Source organism: Ochotona princeps, chromosome 9 (assembly GCF_030435755.1).
Source record: "Ochotona princeps isolate mOchPri1 chromosome 9, mOchPri1.hap1, whole genome shotgun sequence".
Taxonomy (NCBI): domain Eukaryota; kingdom Metazoa; phylum Chordata; class Mammalia; order Lagomorpha; family Ochotonidae; genus Ochotona; species Ochotona princeps.
In genome coordinates, this window is record NC_080840.1 from 42,270,460 (window position 1) to 42,290,999 (window position 20,540).

Sequence of the window (20,540 nt, forward strand, 5' to 3'; positions counted from 1 at the left end):
TTCTCCCCACTGCTCAACCAGAAGACCCTTAAAAATGCCACTCACCGGAATATACCCCACATTGGGGACCCTGGGATGGGTGGGAGGCTGGGCGGGGGGCTTCTCCCTTTATCTCCCTCCTTACCCCCCCAGGTACAAAAAAATGTGGAAACAATGGTCTTACCCACTTTCCTGTAGCCCTTGACCCTTTGTGCCCTGATCTATGTAAAGATTATCAAATTAAAATAATAATTAAAAAAATAAAACCCCCACTCACTTCTTTTGTATTCCCACAATCCAGCAAAGATGAGGAAGCAGTGCCACAGGCTGTTCCCAGGACCCTGGGATTTCCCTGTGCTCCCTTTGGAGAAGTGGGTGAGGGCTCTGCATGGCAGAGTCTCCAGGAGATGGGTTGGGAAAAGAGAAGCAAGGACAGTAGAAGCAGAAAAGAAGATGCCTACAGTGCAGTGGTGTTACAATTCCATATTGGAATATCCAATACTAACTCTTTATTTTGAAGGCTGGGAAACAGCTTAAAGAAAGCCATACACAGTATTATAATCACTTTTCTATCATGAAGGAGATTCCATGTGACATTCAATCACCAGCGCCACCTTGAGGGCTGGTGAAGATACTACAGTGATTACAAAGATAGCCTGTATATTTCCCGTGTGTGTGTGTTTTCCATTAGATAAACACTTGAATAAATTTGGTTAGATATACAGCTAAAGAATTGAGAACCAAAGAATCTTAGAAACACATTACTGATGAACCAGCAGATGGAGGATATCTCTCCTACTAACACACAACATAAAAATTTACGAGAGTTAAAACGACATTACTAGTTACACAAAGTAGACACCTTAAGAACATGCCATGGTTTACAATCTTCATCTTGCTCATTCAAAATTAGGACTGATCCAAGGAGTCTAAAGGGAGAAATGTTTGTTGTAGTTTGCTGTGCTCCAGGGAGTCTTCGTTTCCCTTAGCTTATATCCACCTGCATTCCCTACCTCAGATCGTGGTAGGTCTGAGGAAGAATACGGATGTCCCAGGAAGGCCACCTCCCCCACATCAGCACAAGGAAGAAGTGATGACGCAGATACAGAAACTTTCAGGTAGGCACCATAAAATGACCTGTTCTAAAGACTACTAAGTGGCCTATGGCATGGGCACAAGATCAAGAACCACGCTTCTCAAAAGGCTTGTCAATTAACAGATGAAAATAAGCTGAACTAGAGACCACTATGCTAAGGGAAATGAGCCAATCCCAAAAGGTCAGATATCATGTTTGCTCTAATATAAGTGAAAATGGTGTCAAATCTAGGGATATTACATGTGAATCTTACCTTATGTCACTTCCTAATTACCTGTGCCTTTTGTAATAAGAACTTGTGATGTAACTCAGTAATCAACCATAAGAGACTGAATGTTTATAATTACTTGAGATGGGCAGTGTACCTTTTATCACTGGTATTGATACTGCCCACAAATAACGAAGATCTAGTCCTCATTGTACCTTCATTAGGACCCTGGGATACAAGAGTGAACTCACAACGAAATGACTGACAATTTCCTACATGATTGGGAGACTCTCCAGCGGCAGCATGATAGACTTGGGAAAATTCAGGGAAGACACCCATTGGGACACTGGAAGGGAGAACAGAGGAGAGGGGAGGGAACTTGGAGCAGGAAGAGAGACCCCCGGGCCAACTAAACAATATCAAAAAACAATAATGAAAAAAAAAGTTTTAAAAAAAAAGGCTTGAGGAAAAGGGAGTTAAAACTAAGAACAGAGCATTCCACCTGATCCCATCAGGCTCGAACGTTAGGACGCTTGCGCGCCACAAGTCCAGAGTCCCGGCCCGCCCCGCCGGGCGCGCGCTCAGGTGCGTGCGCGCCGAACGCCTCACTCCCGCTCCGCGCGCTCTCGCACCCCTCGAGCTCCACCCTCCCACACCCCACCCCCTCCCTACGTCACAATGCCCGAGGCTCGCTCTCCGCCGGGATTGGCTGCTGCCCGCGCGATCCCGCCCCCGTCTCCGCCACGCCTCTCGCGGACGCCGTCGAACGTTCCCTCCGGCCCCGGTGGGTGTCGTGCCTGGCGCTCCGGAGCCCTGGCCGGCAGCTGCTGTTTGGAACCGGCTCCGGCCTCGCTCCGCCGGCGATCCCGAGAGAAAAAGGCTCCGTCAGGTCAGTCCCTCTGCTTGTTCGGGTGCCGCGGCCACAGCCTGCTCCTTCCTCGTAGGCTGGGAGCGCGGGAGGAGCTGCTGCTGTGTTAACGTAGGGCCACACCTGTCGGAGGTGGGGGGTGTGCTCCCCTTCTTTCCACGGCTGGCGAGGAAAACCCCGACTTGTCCCCGAGTATCGCCACGTTCCGGGACTGAAGGAGACTTTACAGATGGACGGGTGTTGACTGGACGAGGTGGCTCCACTGAGTAAAATGCGGTTTTATTCAGTGCATTTATTGCTGTCTTGCTCCGTGGGGTGATTCCAGAGGGGACAGGAGAGCGACTCCAAGCCAGAAAGCCCCGGTCCTGGGAAGTTGGGAATTCACTGAGAAACTTAAAGGACTTAGCCTGGAGGGGGACTGGTGTCAGGGGAAGGAGCTGGTGAATACAAACCCATGTTCACAGGATCCCAAGGACTGAGGGAGACCTGGGGACTCAAATGAGTTGTTTAGGATCTGAATTGTACTGCGGCTGTCATTCTTGTGGGAATTTTAAATGAGAATTTATGAACTCAAAAATGCCAAGTGGATGATGATTTATTGAAGGTGATAATGGACGCGCTCATGTCCAGGCACTCATATACTTTATGTTGGCGTTTGAAGTTATTTCTTTGTAATATTAGAGGAGAACGCTAGTTCTAGTGCTTATTATGAACGTAATGCGCTTCAAACCTCTCTTGTGAGCTTTCCTGTGATGTAGTCTCTGGTGTTCCCTGGGGCCACCACTCATTGCGTCAGTTTACTTCGGCAAGCAGCAAGTAGGGCAGCTGAGATTGAGGGGTCCTAGGTGCCCTCCGCTGCTTCCCAACCAAATGGAAAGGTTCCCAGAGGGCTCCCTGAAGCCCTACATCCTCCAAGGAGCCTTCTTGTGTTTTTAACTTTTTGAATCAAATGATTCTTCTCTTCCTGAAGTAGGGAAAATAATGGATAGAATAATTGAGAGAATATTTCAGATGATAGGATTTCTCTTTGAGTGCAAAGAAGAGAATTCAGTAAAGCTGTTTAAACTTCACTAGCAGCAGCAGCAGCAGACATCTGACCTAGCAGTTAAGGCAGCAATTGGAATTTCTGCTAGGCGTGTCAGAGTGCCTGAGCGTTACAGATCAAAGTTAGATCTCAGCTGCTCACCCCTAGACAGTCAACTCACCAGAAATAAGAGGTGGGGAAAAGAAATGGGCTTTTAAAAAAGAAAATCCAGTGCTTGTAGCAAATGCCATTTTTGGGATCAAAGATTCCTCCTCCCAAAATGTTGGCTTTTTAACTTCAACTCTCATCTCTGGTGAATTGGTTGTGGCGAGCTGCAAGGCCTTGTTTTGGCTGGTAACAACATGGAAAGCCAGCCAAAAGTAGGTGTGTGGTCCAGGTGGTGTAGTTCTCCCACTGCAGCTGGATGGACACTGCTGGTGTCCACCAGACTGGTGCCCTGCCTGCGGCTGGGGTCTCAGGGGCATCGTAGAAGCTGCTCAGAGTGCACTTAGATTCTGTCCTTTCTGCCCTCAGTGTGACAGTAGCTGTCTAAAAACACTGTGTTGCTCCAAGGAAATGGTGCTTTTTGCAGTCAGGGGTTCCCAAGACTGGGTGCATGCTAGGAATCCTGCTGTCATTCATACCTCCCTTAGGTCATTTCTTCCAGTACTGTTGCTGTGAGAGAACATTCTAAGAATTTCATCACAGGCCCTTTCACAAAGAGAATTTTTGTTTGGATGAGTATTCTGAGCGAGAATTAAATTTTGGTAAATTTGAGCCCTATTCCGGTTAATTAGGGCAGCCTATAGTTACGGTGCTGTGACTGAAAACCAAATTGTATGGCGTATGTATGCATTAACTTTCACAGAATGAGGTCCCCTGGATCTCTTAGAGCCAGTTCTAATTTCCTACAGAAGTGATAGTGGAAATAAGAATTATAATAATCCTATAAAAGCACCTTTCTAATAGAGTGCTAGTGAAAGAATATGAAATTAAGATGTAGTTCTTTACATTAAAAATGTTCAATTTTTTTATAGGTAGTAGAGTTTTTTTTCTAGTGTGAGTGGTGAAGCTCTGGTTTCTCTCTTGCTGATTGATTCCAGCTGAGATGTTTAGATATGACAGTATAAAACTGCTTATTAGGTTCTCACTGAATAGTGTGGTGAAGTCAAGTGACTAAAGAGCAAGAAATAGTTCAGATTGATTAATTTTAGTAAAATATGAAAGTAATTTTAAAAAATGCTATTACAGAACTGTTTGTTTTCTCTTGTGTTGTGTATTTCCTATATATGTGTTTTATTGATACCATGTTTTCTGGGGTCTACATATTAAAAATCCCTTAGGAGCTGTATTTTAACTGACTTACAGATTTTAAACATTCACATAAATGAAAAGTATTAAATTGATCTTTTTCATTTTAATTCACTTATATAAATTTTCATAAAATAAAGACATCTGTAAAACAAAATCTGCTAATAAATGTTTTTGCTGGGCTTACTAGCTAGTGAGGATTTGCTTATAGTTATATAATTTATAATATACTTATTATATTTATGTCTGTTTAGAATACAAAAAATGTAATTTAACCAGAGATTATGTCAGAGTGTACTAGTTTTCTGTGTTTTATGGATCACAATTTTCTGAAATATTGAAGTTTTTTCTGCAATACATTTTTGTGGCTATAATGATTTAGTTCATCCTCCTTCCCTTCATCTTCCGCATTTTCCTCTTCCACTATTTTCTTGTGTTTTCACAATAGTATAGTCCCATAGTACAACTTGCAAGTTTAACTTTCTGACATTTAAATGTATCATGACACAGTTAAGTACAGGCAAAGGTAGAAAACCTAGCATTGTATTTTAGACATGTGCTTAAAAGTTTTGCAGGTGACTGTTGCTGAAGGACTATACTGTTGTAATAATATGGAGGAGAACAGGGGGCATGAGAGTGAATAGGGAGGGTGGAAGTGGAAATCCCTGAGCCTATGGAGCTGTAACATGAAAAAAACAAAACTAAAGTTTGATTGGGAGTCCTGCTTTTATTTGGAGATGGAGATGCATACTGCATAGTACCTTAACTTCCTACTGTGCTAGTGTCCCTTGTACAATTCATGTGTATTAATACATATGTGTTTACTTAATATATGAATGTGTGATTTTATATATTTGCTTATATATGTGTACATATATTGTACTCTGCATGTTGGTTTTATTAACAATGAGAAAAATGTTCAGTTTTTGTGTCTCTTTTTAGATCTTAGTTATTAGTCCCCTATCTGCTGTGTAGAGTGAAGATTTTCTCCCATTGTATTGGTTGCCTCTTCACCCTACTGATCATTTCCTTTACTGTACAGAAGCTTCTTAGTTTGATGTGATCCTATTGTTTATTTTGTCTTAAGCTGCCTATGCTTATGATGCCTGTTCTGTGAAGTCTTGCTTATGCCTCTTTCTTTATAGGGTGTTTTCCTCTAGTAGTTTGATGGTGTCTTGGTGTAGGTTTAGATCTGATTTTTACATAAAGTGAAAGGTAGGGGTCATGCTTTTTTCTTCTACAAACAGATATCCATTTTTCCCAGCAACATTTATTGAAGAGACTGTACTTTCTCTGTGTGTTGTTTTCAGTTGTTGAAGGTTAGTTGGCTGTAGATCTGTGGGCTCATTTCTAGGGTTTCTATTTTGTTCCATTGTTCTCTTTTTTGTACCAATCCCAGAATCTTTTGATTACCACTGCCTTCTAGTAAGTCTTGAAATTTGGAATTGTGATTCCTACAGGTTTGTTTTAGTGTTTAACATGTTGTTGGCTATTCAGGGTCTTTGTGTCTTTTGATGATGTTTTTCTATGGATCCCTTAAAATAGGAGATTTCTGCATCTTCTAATGTCTTATATGTCTCTTTAATGCTTGTATTTTTTCATTGTGGAGATCTTTCTCATCTTTGGTTAGTTTTTTCTCTAAGGTATTTAAGGTTCTTTTCTAATGCTTTGAATAGGATTGAACTTATGAGTTCTTTCTCAATGACTGAGTTGTTTGTGTGTATCAATTTATGTTAATTGATTTTATATCCTACTACCTTGCCAAACTCTTATGAAAATGAACTTAAAGTGTTTAGGCTTTTGCCCCCTTGTTTGTGTGCCTGTATTCAACCACTATTATGTAGCCAATCACACCTGCTTGGTTACCTGCCCACAACTACTATTCCATGCTTGGCTTTGGCCCACTGCTGTATTTCAGACTTATATCAGGACTGAGGGGATGGCTAGGCACAGCTACAGTGGATGTGGCTGTTGGTGGATACAGGTCTGTGTTGATATGTGGTTATATGTGGATGTTTGAATCTCTTTTTGTCTACCAAATGGATACAAAGGAGGATATCTTCTGTGGTACCATTGTATTTTTTTTAAAGATTTATTTATTTTTATTACAAAGTCAGATATACAGAGAGGAGGAGAGACAGAGAGGAAGATCTTCCGTCCGATGATTCACTCCCCAGGTCCAAAGCCGGGAACCAGGAACCTCCTCCAGGTCTCCCACACAGGTGCAGGGTCCCAATGCATTGGGCCGTCCTCGACTGCTTTCCCAGGCCACAAGCAGGGAGCTGGATGGGAAGAGGGGCCGCTGGGATTAGAACCAGCGCCCATATGGGATCCCGGGGCGTTCAAGGTGAAGACTTTAGCCATTAGGCCACGCCGCCGGGCCTGGTACCATTACATTTTGTGCATAGTGATTGCTCCTCATATTTTTCTCTTTAGCAATATGACCAAAGGCCATTGGTTGGGACTCTTGGAAGATCTAGCCCTAGTCACACATAGCTGAGGCAGCTATTGATGCAGCTGCTAGAGCAGGGTTATAACCAAGAGATGCTGGAGAGAGAAAAGCTAACTCAGCAAGAAGCAGACAAAGCACCCCTACTGAGAGGCAGAAACAAATTAAAATGCCATCCATATCTCAGAAGTGAGGGATTTCTGTCCTCCAGGTTAGAACTAGTGCTCAACGGTCTGCAAAAACAGAACAGTAAACTCCCTTCGCGATTAGGGAGAGGAGCTTTCTCTGGTCCTTGCCTGCTTCCAACTTTGGGTCCCCACCCCCTCTCGCAATATCCATCAGGAGCGCTTCAGAAACCCCTCAAAACAAACAAACAAACAAAATGAGAATAGAGAACAACAAGGAAAGCTTAGAACGAGACAGGAAACGGTCAGCAGGGATGCACTTATACCTCACTGGGTGGGACACAAAGATTAGTTACTCCTCACTGGGGTATGGAAGATTTCTCTGCACACCCCTCCTAAACATGCTCACCTAAACTGTTGACATATATCCTGTTAGAATTATAGAGTTAGACCACCCAAAAACCAGCCAGGTTCAGCAAAATCATGCTTCAATGCTATAAACTGCTAAAGACTAAAATTAAAATAGGCATGAGACAGCTGAATAGCAATCTAAGCCATTTTAAGGTGTATAGATCATGGTTGAATGTAAACCAAAATTGACATGTCTATGAAGAAGTCACAGGTTATGGTTGAGAACCTGCATTTTCCTATTAACATATTGGTTAATCAATACCATGTCAATTAATGCCATAATGTTGTAAATGGTTGGAAATATTATGTTGGGACTTTTAATTGATTGGAATGATACTCTGCCGGCTCTACCTTCAGACCAGAGATGGTCTCACCAAGAAACCATTGAACTTACCAGGACAATAAGATGCTGGACTTTATGATTGGTAAATACCTCCAATGAAAGAATGTCAACTGAATTTGAACTATGGAAATGCAACAAGGTGGAGCAATCCACCGTGGGGGGAGGGTTTTGAGAGGGGCGGGGGGGATCCCAGTGCATAAAAAAATGTATCACATAATGCAATATAATTAGTTTTTTTAAAAAAAGGAAATGCAATAAAAATATATGTTAAAAAAAAGAACTAGTGCTCAAAAGCTACTCAAGAATTCTAATATTTGAATGTTGTGCTGGTGAGGACAAAGTTAGTGTAAAACGTTATTCTTGGATTTTGCATATCCCACACTGGATTACAGGCAGATGGAATCCTGTCCATGAAGTTAAATCCCAACTAATGAATATGTCTCTGTACCCATCCTTTTAACTGTAGCATAATACCACATCTGTTGTGAGTTGCCAATACCTGGTTTAATAAAATAGCCAATGTTTAACAATATATGTTGCTACATTATTTAAGCAATGGAATAATAACTTGGGACTATCCATTTTAAATCGGTTATATCCTTTAAAAGAGCAATACAGATAGAAACAAAATTTACTGGAACCAGAGGAATAAAACATGCTTGGTGGATACTGGCACAATGAAGGCCAGAAAGCTGTGCCCCAGGACCACCTATGAACCTGTAGTATGTGCATTGAGTTGCATCCCAGTATGTAGTTGAGATAACTAGGGAAGTAGCTAAAGACACTGAAAACACTGCACTTAGTTATGGAACACAGCTTGCACATACTGAAACATTAGTGAACAAATATAGAAAGGAATCACACAATGTAACAGTGTTTCATATTGTATTCATAATATGTTATAGGGGAACTTCTATTTTTGAGATGTCTGTTTTTGGTAGTAATAAACATATACTATGTGTACTTTTCCAAAAAAAGACCCTTTCTGGAAGGTGAGGTCCCTTTCATGTTATGCTGTGAATGCCTACTGTCGTGGTGTATTGAGAAGATGAAGCTGGGAAGATAAATGTAACAAGGTCTACAGATTGAGGACCTTGCCTCTTTCTCCACTGTGAGCCTGTAAGGCAAGGAATGTTGTGCATGCCATGGGTGACCCATCGGTTTATTGGTTCTGTACCAGGTTGCATGCTCCTCTTTAGAGGGCTTCGTTGGAGGGTAGCCATAGCCACTCGTAACCCTGCACTTAATGATTGAAGAAGCGTTGCAGATGTTGAAGGAGTTTTGACAAGGGATCACCTAAGAAGATCCAGTGGAAGTTGGGATATTGTGTATGGTATTTCATAACATGTCCTGGGGGAAGTTGCATCATTGTAATGGGTACGTTTTGTGGTGATATTCCACACCTGATGTGTACTGCCACCACAAAACCCTTTCTGGGGCCCGGCGGCGTGGCCTAGCGGCTGAGGTCCTCACCTCGAAAGCCCCGGGATCCCATATGGGCGCCGGTTCTAGTCCCGGCAGCTCTACTTCCCATCCAGCTCCCTGCTTGTGGCCTGGGAGGGCAGTTGAGGACAGCCCAATGCATTGGGACACTGCACCTGTGTGGGAGACCCGGAAGGGGTTCCGGGTTCCCGGCTTCGGATTGGCGCGCATCGGACCGTTGCGGCTCGCTTGGGGAGTGAATCATCGGACGGAGGATCTTCCTCTCTGTCTCTCCTCCTCTCTGTGTATCTGGCTGTAATAAAATGAATAAATCTTTAAAAATAACAAAAAACAAAAAAAACCCTTTCTGGAAGTTGAGGCACCTGTTGATGTTAAGGTGTGAATGCCTACCATGATGGAGTATTGAGAAGATGAAATTGGGAAGATGAAGATAGCGAGGTCCACGCCTGGAATGCCTCACTCCGTTCCTCCTCTGTGAGCCTGGATGGCAACCGTGTCCTGCCTGGCACTGGTGACCAACCCATTGGCTTGCTGGCTATGCTCCAAGTTGCTGGCTCCTCCTTAGGGTCACTTCCTTGGATAGTGGCCACAGTCCCAGATCACAATCAAACATGGCTTGCACTCATTCCTGGAATTTAGCCCAGGAGCCACCTGAGAAGACCCAGGTGGGAGTTCAGGTACTGTGTATTTTATGTCATAATATCTTGTGGGGGAATTTGTATCATTGTGATGGGTATGTTTGGTTGTAATATTCCACACCCTATATGTGCTGCCTTGCCAAGGTCTTTTCTGGAAGTTGAGGCACCTGTCGATGTTAAGGTTTGAATGCATTCCATTATGGAATAATAAGAAGATGAAGTCGGTAAGTTGAAGATAGCAAGGTCCATGCCTTGATGGCCTTGTCCCCTCTTTTCTCTGTGAGCCTGTACAGAAACTAATGTCTTTCTTGGCACTGATGACCAACCCATTGGCTTCTTGATTGTGCTTAGGTTTGCCCTGCTATATTCCACTGCCACCCCAAGTCCTGAATGGGCCTTCTTGTGAGTTGGCACAGCCATTGCCCAGCATCCACTTATGACACAACGAGGCTTCCACCTGTTGAGGATATTTTTGCTCAAGATCTGCCTACGAAAATCTTGTGGGGATGTGATAGTGTGTTTTGTATCTCATAATATGTGGTGGGTGAAGGTGCATTGTTGTGATACCTGCCTATGGTTGTAATATCCCACACTCTTCCTTTTCTAAGTTGAGGCACATGTTGATGTTAAGGTGTGAATGCCTACCACGATGGAATATTGTGAAAATGAAGTTGGGTACACCAGCCCCAGCTTTTATAGTAAAGTGTCATATGTTAAAGTCCCATAGATGCAAGCCCACACATCCCTATATAATTTGCTCCCATATCTAGTTCCCTTATGTTCTGGTGGGTGCCGTGGCCTGCCCTGAGATATTTCCAACCCCTTGTTGTAACATTTGTGGGTAGGAACTGTGGCCTAATCCAGTCAGGCATGTTCTCTAGCCCCAGTTTTTGCATATGCCGATGCACAGAGAATGATACCATTTAGTCCAGCTCAGGTCTTCCTTGTGTCTACACAGTGCTGATGAGAGATTAAAATTGAAAAACTCTTTTGGGGTTATCTAACCCATTTTGGGAATTTCTGGTGAAGCTAGTAATATACATAGCAAAGACCAAACAACTCAGGTTTTGGAAATTTTGCTATGATAATTAATCTTAGTGGTCAGTCTCATGGATCATAGAATTTCCAGATTAAACATTATTTCTTTGTGTGTGTGAGGCTGTTTCTGGATCAGATTAGACTTTGAGTCAGTGGAATTAGTAAAATACATTGCTATCGTGAAAGTGGTTGGGCATCAATCTGTGGAAGAACAAATAGTAGAGTAAGGCAGAATTCACTCTTTTCCCTTCCTCCCGCTTGTCTGAGCTGAGCCTTATTTTTCTCCTTTGGACTGGGTTTGACACTTCTGGTGTTAGACTGGAATTACATCAGTTGTCTTGTGTCTGCAGCATAAATGGCAGATGGTGGCCTATCTCGGATTTGGTAACTACGCCAGTTAATTCCTCATAACAAATCTCTGCTATCTGATGTGTTTCTCCAGAGAAACACCTATATATGTTGTGTTGGGCATGGGAATATTTTTAAAGATTCATTTATTTTATTGAAAGGCCTAGTGCAAGGGAGAGAAACCATGATCCAGGGATCCAAGTCTTTCACTAAGCTTTCACCACCTTCCCTGATATATTAGAAGGAAATTGGGTTGGTAATGGAGCAGTTAGGACTAGAACAGGACTCTGATACAGGTTGTTTGGAACACCATGATGTTTCCATGTCAGGGTATTAGTACCAGTGCCCTTTGTGAAATACAAAACTGGAATTGACCTGGAGACTCATCAATGGGAGAATAGATCAATACAGTGTGTTATATTCATAGAATGCAGTACTAGTAAAAGGTATGAACAATGCATAACATACCACCTTGAGCAGATTTAAAACTCGATGTTTTTTTGAAAAAACATGTTTAGCAAATTATAACTTTTATGAGCTTCAAAATCTCCTTTGCTTTCAACAGTTTTGTGCAATGTAACTGACATACACTAAACTTTACATATTTAGTGTATATAGTTTGATGATTTTGTCATCACAGTTCAAACAATGGGCCACGTATCTCTGTCACATACGCACATATTTTTTGCTTTATTTGCATTCTATCCTGTGTCTTCCCTGCTATGCTATACTCCCGTGGAACCACTGATTACTTTGTCACAGTAAATTTGTATCTTCCAGCACTCCTACTGCTCAGCATCATTATTTTCAGGGTCAATTATGCTGATAGATCAATTAATTTCTTTCAAGTCAAATAGTATCCTCTGCATATACTTAAAGTTGTTTATTCAACCAATTGAAAGAATATTGATTGTTTCCAGACTGGGCTATTGCAAAGAAGCTTGCTATCAACATTCTGTATAGATTTTCATGTGGACATGTGCTTACATTTCTAAACTACTGTGTCATGTGGAAGGTGAAGTTTTAATTTTCTGAGGACCAGCCAAAATCATTATTTTATATTTCTGATCAAACTTTTTGTCCTGTGTTTTGATTGGATTGTCTGTTAATTGAGTTGTAAGAATCATGTCCATATTCTAGACACCAGTGCACCTGTTCTGAAACCCTTTTCTCCCAGTAAGTGGCTGGACATTTTCTTAAATATCTTTTGAAGAACAAAAACTTTTAGGTTTTATGAAGTCAAGTTGATTAATTTTTTAAAAAGATTTTAAAATTTTCATTGGAAAGTCAGGTTTATAGAGAAGGAGAGACTGAAAGATCTTCCATTCGTTTCTTCACTACCCAAGTGGCCGCAGCACAGGCTGAGCTGATACGAAGCCAGGAGTCAGGAGTTTCTTCCAGGTCTCCCACATGGCTCAGGTGCCAGTGATTTGAGTCATCCTCTATGGATTTCCCAGGCCACAGGCAGGGAGCTGGATGAGAACTAGAGCAGCTGGGATTAGAACCAGCACCCATATGGTATCCTGGCATGCACCCTTAAGGGTTTTAGCCACTCGGTTATCACACCAGGCCCTGATTCCTCTTTAGTAGTTTAAGCCGTGTGTATTTAAAGAATTTTTGCTTAACCACAAACCACTAAGATGTTTTATTCTAGAAGATCTGTTCCTGTAGCTTTTGTATTTAGCAGTAAGAAGCTAGTTTCTAGCCACAACCCCATCTCTCTCCATCCTGGATCTTTTTCTTTTTGAATTTCCTTTAATTTTTTTTAAGACATAATCTGGGACATTGCAGTCACCCAATAAATGGAATCATTGTTACTAGTTTTTAGAAATGACTTATTTATTATTGCTATTACTTTGAACTCATCAATACATGCTGGAAAAAAGTAGGTGATATCTGCTTATTTGTGTAAATGAGTAAAGGTTTAGACCACCTGTTTCTGGTGGGACAAAGGAACTCCTGGCTTTGTTTCATCACTCCATGTTTAGCCGTATTATATATGTTACAGCCAGGAAGGTTTTATTTTGCTAAACTGTCAAATATCATGGAAAACAAAACAAAACAAAACAAAACAAAACAAGAGACAAAACTTGGAGTTGATTTACAGAGGCTATAGGAACTAGGTTTCTAACTGTCGTGTTGTTATTTTGTAGCTTCAGATGCCAGTATCAGCCTCTGAGTCTCAATAGACTGCAGTACCTTATAGATTTGGGACGAGTGGACCCTACACAACCTATTGACTTAACACAGCTTGTCAATGGGAGAGGTGTGACCATCCAGCCACTTAAAAGGGATTATGGTGTCCAGCTGGTAGAGGAGGTAAGTCTGGCTTAGCTCTTTCCGTGTTCCATGCAAGGTGTTTCCTGATTGCCATGCACTCAACGCTGTGCCCTTAGTTTTCGGCTGTGAGCTGTGAGCTGTGTTTATGAACAGGCATTCTGCCGTGCTCACATTATCCCCAGGTGAGGTTTTGAAAAGCCAGTGTGCTGTCAGGGACTCTCTCCCCAGGTCCCAGCAGCTTGCGCCTCCCTCCCTCTGGTTCTCTGCTCAGGTGCTTGTATAGGAAGAGAGTCTCCTTTCACAGCTTTCTGTGGAAGAGCCCTTAACCCACCCCACAGTCACACTCTGCCTTATCCTGCTCAGAGCACTTTGGTTGGACTGTGCAAGAGCAGGTGACACTGACTTCCAGGTGTTCTTTTCTGTTTCATTGTTTCCTTGCTATAGTGTATGCTCCCTTGAGGGCAGGTGCTCTCATTGCTTTCTTTTCAATATTGGAAATATCATCTCATTGCACTCAGATTATATTTATGGGAAGAATGTATCAGATCCCCTTGCAACTGCAGTAAGGACGTGTTCTGTTTGTAAGAATTAGGAGTTGAAAATGAAGTGTTTTACTGCTGCTTCTCTATCACTGTGCAGGTAACTTTCTGTCCACTAGAGGGAAGCGTGGGAAAGCTTCTTGGAGGGCTCTGAAAAAGTGGATCTACCATTACAAGCTTTCCAAAGGAAATAACTTAGAAAAGAGAATATCAAAAACATAATACTCTGTCTCACTTGTGTACTCCAGCTATCTGAAGAGATGCAAGTGTAACTTAATGTGAGGGAAAATCCATCACCTTATCAGCCTCACACTGCACTTCCCAGAGTCCTTAGTCCTGGAAACGCTGGCCCAGGGCAGTGACTGAGGAGTGCGTCACACATCCCTTATGGTGGTGTAAAGTGGTTCATCTTTTGTGGATTTCATATTTTCAGTAAGCAGAGCATAGTAAGATAGTTTTGATCATTTGACCCAGAACTAACCAATTTGGTAATATGCGTCCCCAGGAAAAACAAAAGAGAACCCTGAAATTAAAAATTCCTAAAAATATTTAATTGCCATATCTAATTGCCATATCGAGTGCCAGCTGCTGTGTTTTTGACCCTGCTCCCTGCTAAAGTGCATGGGGAATGCAGCGGTGGATTCCCCGAGCATGGACCCCTGCTGCCCACTAGGGGACCAGGGTGGGTTCTGTGCTCCTGGCTTCAACCCGGCTAACTCTGGCTCTTGTGTGCACTGGGGAGGTGAACCGGTGGATGAATATTGCTCTTTCTGTAGTTCTGCCTTTCATTTAGATGAAAATAAACATTTGAATAAGTATTTAATAATCATTTGTTTATTTACTAGTTATGTTTAAAAGTCAATATTTGCATCTCTTATCTGCCTTTTTTTTTTTTTTAATTCTCTGCAAGCCTGTTCTGGTGTTTATGTGCGGACAGCCGATTCCAGAGTGGATGTTTCCAGCTGAAGTACTCGTGCCTTACCACACAGATGCCAAGAACTGTGGTTACGTTCTGGATCCTGCCAAATTCCCTGAAGCAAGGCTTGAACTCGCCAGGAAGTATGGCTATATTTTACCCGATATCACTAAAGATGAACTCTTCAAGATGCTCAGTACTCGAAAGGATCCAAGGCAGATTTTCTTTGGCCTTGCCCCTGGATGGGAAGTGAATATGGCAGATAAGTGAATGCTGAAACCTACAGATGAAGAAACTGCTCATGAATTCCCTTCTAGAAAGCAGAGTGTGGAGAGAGTATCAGAGAAGAGACTAAATCATACAGAATTTTCACTGCATTTTCCTGCTGAACAGTTCTCAAGATGTTGATGTCAGTTTTCAGTGCAGTAATCTCTTTTTCCTTTTCATGTAAAATTAAAATTACAGGAAGGACTGCATGAAGAATTGGTTCTCTGTGTTATGTTTCAAAGATGCAAATTGCCTAGGGTCCTGTTGGGGGAAGGTTTTCACCATTGCAGACCACAAAACTATATGATTTTTTCCGGCAAGCCTCCTCTATTGTTGTGAGTTAGAATGAAGCTATAGCACATAGATCTGATCTGTGTAGTAGCCAAGATTGGCACAGATGATCATGAACTGATCAGTGTGGCATCAGGGTGGCAGACTCTTGGCCTCTGTAATCAGGAATATAAGAGGAAGGTTTAGGGTTGGGAATAGCTTCCAAGTAGCACAATTACAAGCAACATGGAATTTTAGAGAAACAAATTCCATGTGAATTTATTTTCTTAACGCTGTGATTATATAATAGTAATCAAGTAACACTTGAAGGAAAGTTCTGATTCAAACTGATGCAAGTTTACTTATCTAAGTAAGATGTTGTAGATCTTTGCATTTTGGTCATTTGAAATGTTTTTTGAAATATTATTCAGTGATTACATGTGATATAACAATAATTGCTAATGTGAAAATTAAACTCAGTTAATATAGAAGATTCAGCAACTATTACTTAAAGACTGATCTTGAATAATTCATAATTCTAAGATGATTCCTGGCTCACTATTTTCTCGAAGTATAAACTTCTCAACAAGTGCGGATGATTGGCTTAGCTTGTACAATATGGGATTATTTGGGTTTGATGCTCAGTTCTGGCTCCTGATTACAGATCCTGGGAAGCAGTGGTGGTGGCTTGTGTGGTCCTTGGGAACAGTTTATGGTTCCTGGTTTTGCTGCAGCCCAGTTCTGGCCACTGTGGGCCACTGCCTGCCACGTACATAAAGAGACTGTGTGTTAGCACAGGATTCTTTGATTCCATGCCTACCATTCTGGAGCACCACCTTTATCAAGTTACAGAATAGTCAATAAATTGGTTAGCTCAGTCTTGGTATGCAAAATGTTTTCATGTTAGCAGAGTGACAAAGCACAGGAAATGGATAAAAATCCTTGCTAGGTAGACACTGATAGGGCCCCTCTGCTTTCCCTGAAGGTGAGTCTCAGAGGACCTGAGCGAAGTGCAGCAGCAGGCTGCTGTCGAGAATGTGCGTGTCATGTGTTAGCCCTTGTAATTAAGATTTTTCTGAACTGCTGTAACTAATTGATTAAAAAAAACACACACCTTGATGTGTTAGGGAGTTTCATCTATTTTTTGTTGTGTCTATTAAGTCTTGACTAGAGCATTTACTCAGTTAACCAATTGTGACCAATCAAGAACTTCTTCTATAAGCTGTAAAAACCCTACAAAATCAGTCCTCAATGGCTCCCTTCTTCAGGTACCCTTTAAGGTGCTGCTGGGAGACATTCCTTATGCTTCTGGTTTCTTAACTTTTTTTTCCCTATATTCTTCCTTTCTTGTCCTCCTAATTCATGGTCACAAGACATGAACCCCAGCAATTAGAAATACAGACTTCAGCAACAAAACCTCCTGAAAGGAGGCAATTATATTTTTCTGTGCCTACTTCTAAATTTTTTGACCCTAAAGATACCTTATATTTTCTGTACTAAGTACATAAAGAGTTATCCTTGAGATCACTGTTTGCGGTATTATGATGTAATGAAGGTAGCAAGGAATAATGCTAAGATGCAAAGAAAATATGTTTTCATCAACTTCTACACCACTGAGTCAGGAGCTGACTACATTTTTTTTTTCAAATGACAGCTGAGAAATGTTCCTCCAAACTTTCTATCAATGTGACAAAACCCACAATTTTTAAAAATAATTATGCAGTATTAAAATATGAATATAGTTAACATTATGCAATTATTATAAAAGTAAAATGGCCAAAGGCAATATATCATATATACTGTTTTGATCTGGCTTATTACATCAAAACTATTTTTAAAGCCTTTTTTTTTCTGGTTACTTATTCTCCATGTTTAAACTATGCTCCCTACTCCTAAACCATTTGAAATGGAATCTGTTAGACAAGTTATTCCACCTTTCTTAAACTGTATGAAGTACAGTGGCAGTCTTTGCTATCTACAAGGCTTATGTAAAATGACCTTTGAAGTCTGTGTCAGTAGGTGTGATTCCTTGATGATACAGAAGTTGCCTCAGGCTGAAGAACACTTCTTTGGCCTTAGTCTGTGTATATGGAAATGAGCTTCCTGAAATGTAAACAATCTCCTTCTACATGGCTCTGCAGTGGGGAAACAGTCATGAAAGAGAAGTTTCTGTGTATTGGAATGTGTGCTGCCATCACACTGGCTGTTACTGTGCTGCCTTATTTATGCTGCCCTTTGTGGCTCAGTACTATAGAGGGACTGGTACCACCTCTATAAGAAAAATTCTTCATGGGAAGTTAGAGAGAAGTCAACAGTGTACTTTAGATCGCCCCTGGCTGCCCCATTCTAGCCCCTATAACAAAGTCATGGAAGGAAAGAGTTAATCACAAGACTTACTTACTTGTGGTTTGCCTTGGTGGCCTGCAGGTGAAAGGAAATTGGGATCAATTGATAAAGGGAAGGATGGAAACAGGAAACAGATGTGCAGGGATGTGTCTTGCTCACACAGCACTTACTCAGGGCGCCTAGGCTTAGTCACCAACAGCTGTATCCTGGTCTTCATATTGTAATCGTGTAGCTTGTTCTTGCCAAAACAGGCATGTTCTACAGATCCCATCCACTCTGTTTAATGAATGTCCTTAAATCACTGTAGAGTGGGAGACATTTATTTTAACTGCAATAACCTGGGCTGTAAGGTACTGGTTGTTCTCATGTCATTAACTAAAACTATTCGGGACAAATACATTTAGATAGCAGCTTTATCTCTTTAAAGAGCTATGTATTGAAAGGCTGGGAGACAGCTTTCTGCCGGCTTCTGGTTCACTTCCAAATACAAGCAACGGCTAAAGGCTGGGTTAGCATAGCACTGAAGCCAGGATCTTAGAACTCAGCCAGAATTTCTCACGTGTGCACGTGTGTGATAGGACCTGAGTCATCACCTGGGTTTTCCTGGTGTGCACATTAGCAGGAAGTTGTAATCAAGAGTGCGGCTGGGACGTGAACCCATTCAGGCACACCAGGCAGCGGCTTGAGTGATGTTGCCAAATGACTGTATCCTGATAACTGTATCTTGTCAAGACTTAACATCATTGGAAATCTAACTATAAAAGCAAGAGTGCTTCAGTCTAGATATTAGTCCTTTTTTGGAATGTGGAATTAGCTATTTTGTTTACTTGAATTTGTTTCTAAAACATATGAAATGTTGAGTTAACATGCATGTTAAAAGATTCACTCCTATGAGGAAAATAGTATAGATTTCCTGCTTATTGAGTTCCTGGGATCGTTCTCTCACTTTCTTTTCTAAGTACAATATTACCCTGTACTCTTTGGGAAAATAGAGTAATTCTGCAGTAAAACATCAGGTAACAGTGATGTTAACCACTCTGGTGTGTGCTCTCTGAGGTTAATAGAAGGCACAGACAGCTATGCTGGTGGAACATTTGCATGGTGGAACTTCATGTACCTCATAGTACATATTCTCTGCGATGCTTCTTAAGATATGTCTGGATTTCAGAATGATTGTGCACTAAAATAAACTTCATTTCCAGTAAAATTGTTGAAGTGTCCTCGTGCAGCCTTACAACTTTGGACATTAAGTCTACTGTTCCTTCTGCTGCGTGCCTGTCTTCTTGATGCTTGTTTTCCTTCTGGCAAATCTTTAATCCACTAGCCTCATTACATTGTTAAGACAAATCCCTGCTCCTACTCTAGGAGGCTCTCCTTCCTTGGCCTGGATGAGGCCTGTGTCTCTAGTAAACACTCAAGCCCTCTTTTTCTGAAAGCCAGGTTTATTGTGATTTACCTCCAGCAAAAGTATTCTGGGGTACAGTTGATTTGTGACAAATTGTATAGTTGTGTAACCACTGCCAGAGAGAGAGTGAGGGAAGGGAGGGGGGAGAGAATCTTCCATCTGCTGCTTTACTCCTCAATACGCATGAAAGCTAAATTGTTTTCCCTAAGCCATTAAAAGGGAACTGGATCCAAAGTGGAGTAGCTGGGATTCAAACCAGTGCCAATATGGGATGCAGGCATCCCAGGGGAGTACATTTACCTACTATGCCAACAACACTGGCACTTCTTTCTTCTCTTGTTTAAAAATTGTTTTCTTGTTTATTTTGAGTGTTTTAGGCATATGGCATACTAGTCCATCATTAGGCATGCATTTTATAATTGTTTTCTCTCTTTTTATTTACTTAACACTATATTTTAAAGGTACACTTTTGAGTTTGAATCAGTCTGTTTCAGTATAGTTATTGCTTTTGGTGCTTTGTCTAAAATGTATTTGCCTAGTACCAAAACTGTAATGATTTTCTTTATTTTTTTTCCAGAAATGTTCTTATTTTTAATCTTTACATTTATATCTACCATGCTTTTCAGGTTAATTTTGGTTTAGGTTTTGAGGATAGGTAAAAGTTCCTTAATTTCTTCTATTTTTTATGCAACTTTATGCCAGTTTTTATAGCATTACTGGATGAAAAGATAACCATTCTGTGCCTTTGCAAAAACCAATTGATCAAATATGTGTGTCTGTTTCTGCACTGTTTTGTTGATCTCTGTGTTTACACCTTTGTCAATATTATAACATCTTGATTACTGGAGCTTTGTACTGAGTGTTCAATTAAGATGTAGGAATCTTCTAACCTGGATCTTCAGAACTCTTTTAAGGCATTCCGATTTGATTTTCTTTATAAATTTTAGGTTTTCTTTATAAATTTTATTCCTTGAATTTTCTTTATACATTTTAGAAAAAACTGGTCCACTTCCAACCACTTAATTTTTTGTCTTCAATGCCCTTGCTAAGAAATTCACTATGATGACAAATAGAAGTAGTGAGAGCACACATTTTTGGCTTACTCCAGATTTTAGGGGAAAACATTTGCACTGTTAAATGTGATATTGACCATACATCAATTATACCTACCCTTTGTGAATTTCAATAAGTTTCTCCTATTACTTTGTTTGCTGAAGTTTTGTTATGAATAGTAGC

General features: G+C 41.2%; 1 long non-coding RNA gene across 4 annotated transcripts; it reads left to right on the forward strand.

Moving 5' to 3' along the window:
- The first annotated feature begins 13,436 nt into the window (after nucleotides 1–13,436).
- LOC131481096 (uncharacterized) lies at nucleotides 13,437–15,492 on the forward strand. Of its 4 annotated transcripts, none has more exons than XR_009246034.1 (3): nucleotides 13,437–13,600; nucleotides 14,006–14,532; nucleotides 15,011–15,492. It is a non-coding gene; the product is annotated as an uncharacterized LOC131481096 (long non-coding RNA). The 4 variants fall into 4 exon arrangements; XR_009246031.1 differs by having other exon boundaries at nucleotides 14,080–14,532; XR_009246032.1 differs by lacking the exon at nucleotides 13,437–13,600 and having other exon boundaries at nucleotides 13,741–14,200; nucleotides 14,349–14,532.
- Nucleotides 15,493–20,540: the final 5,048 nt, after the last annotated feature.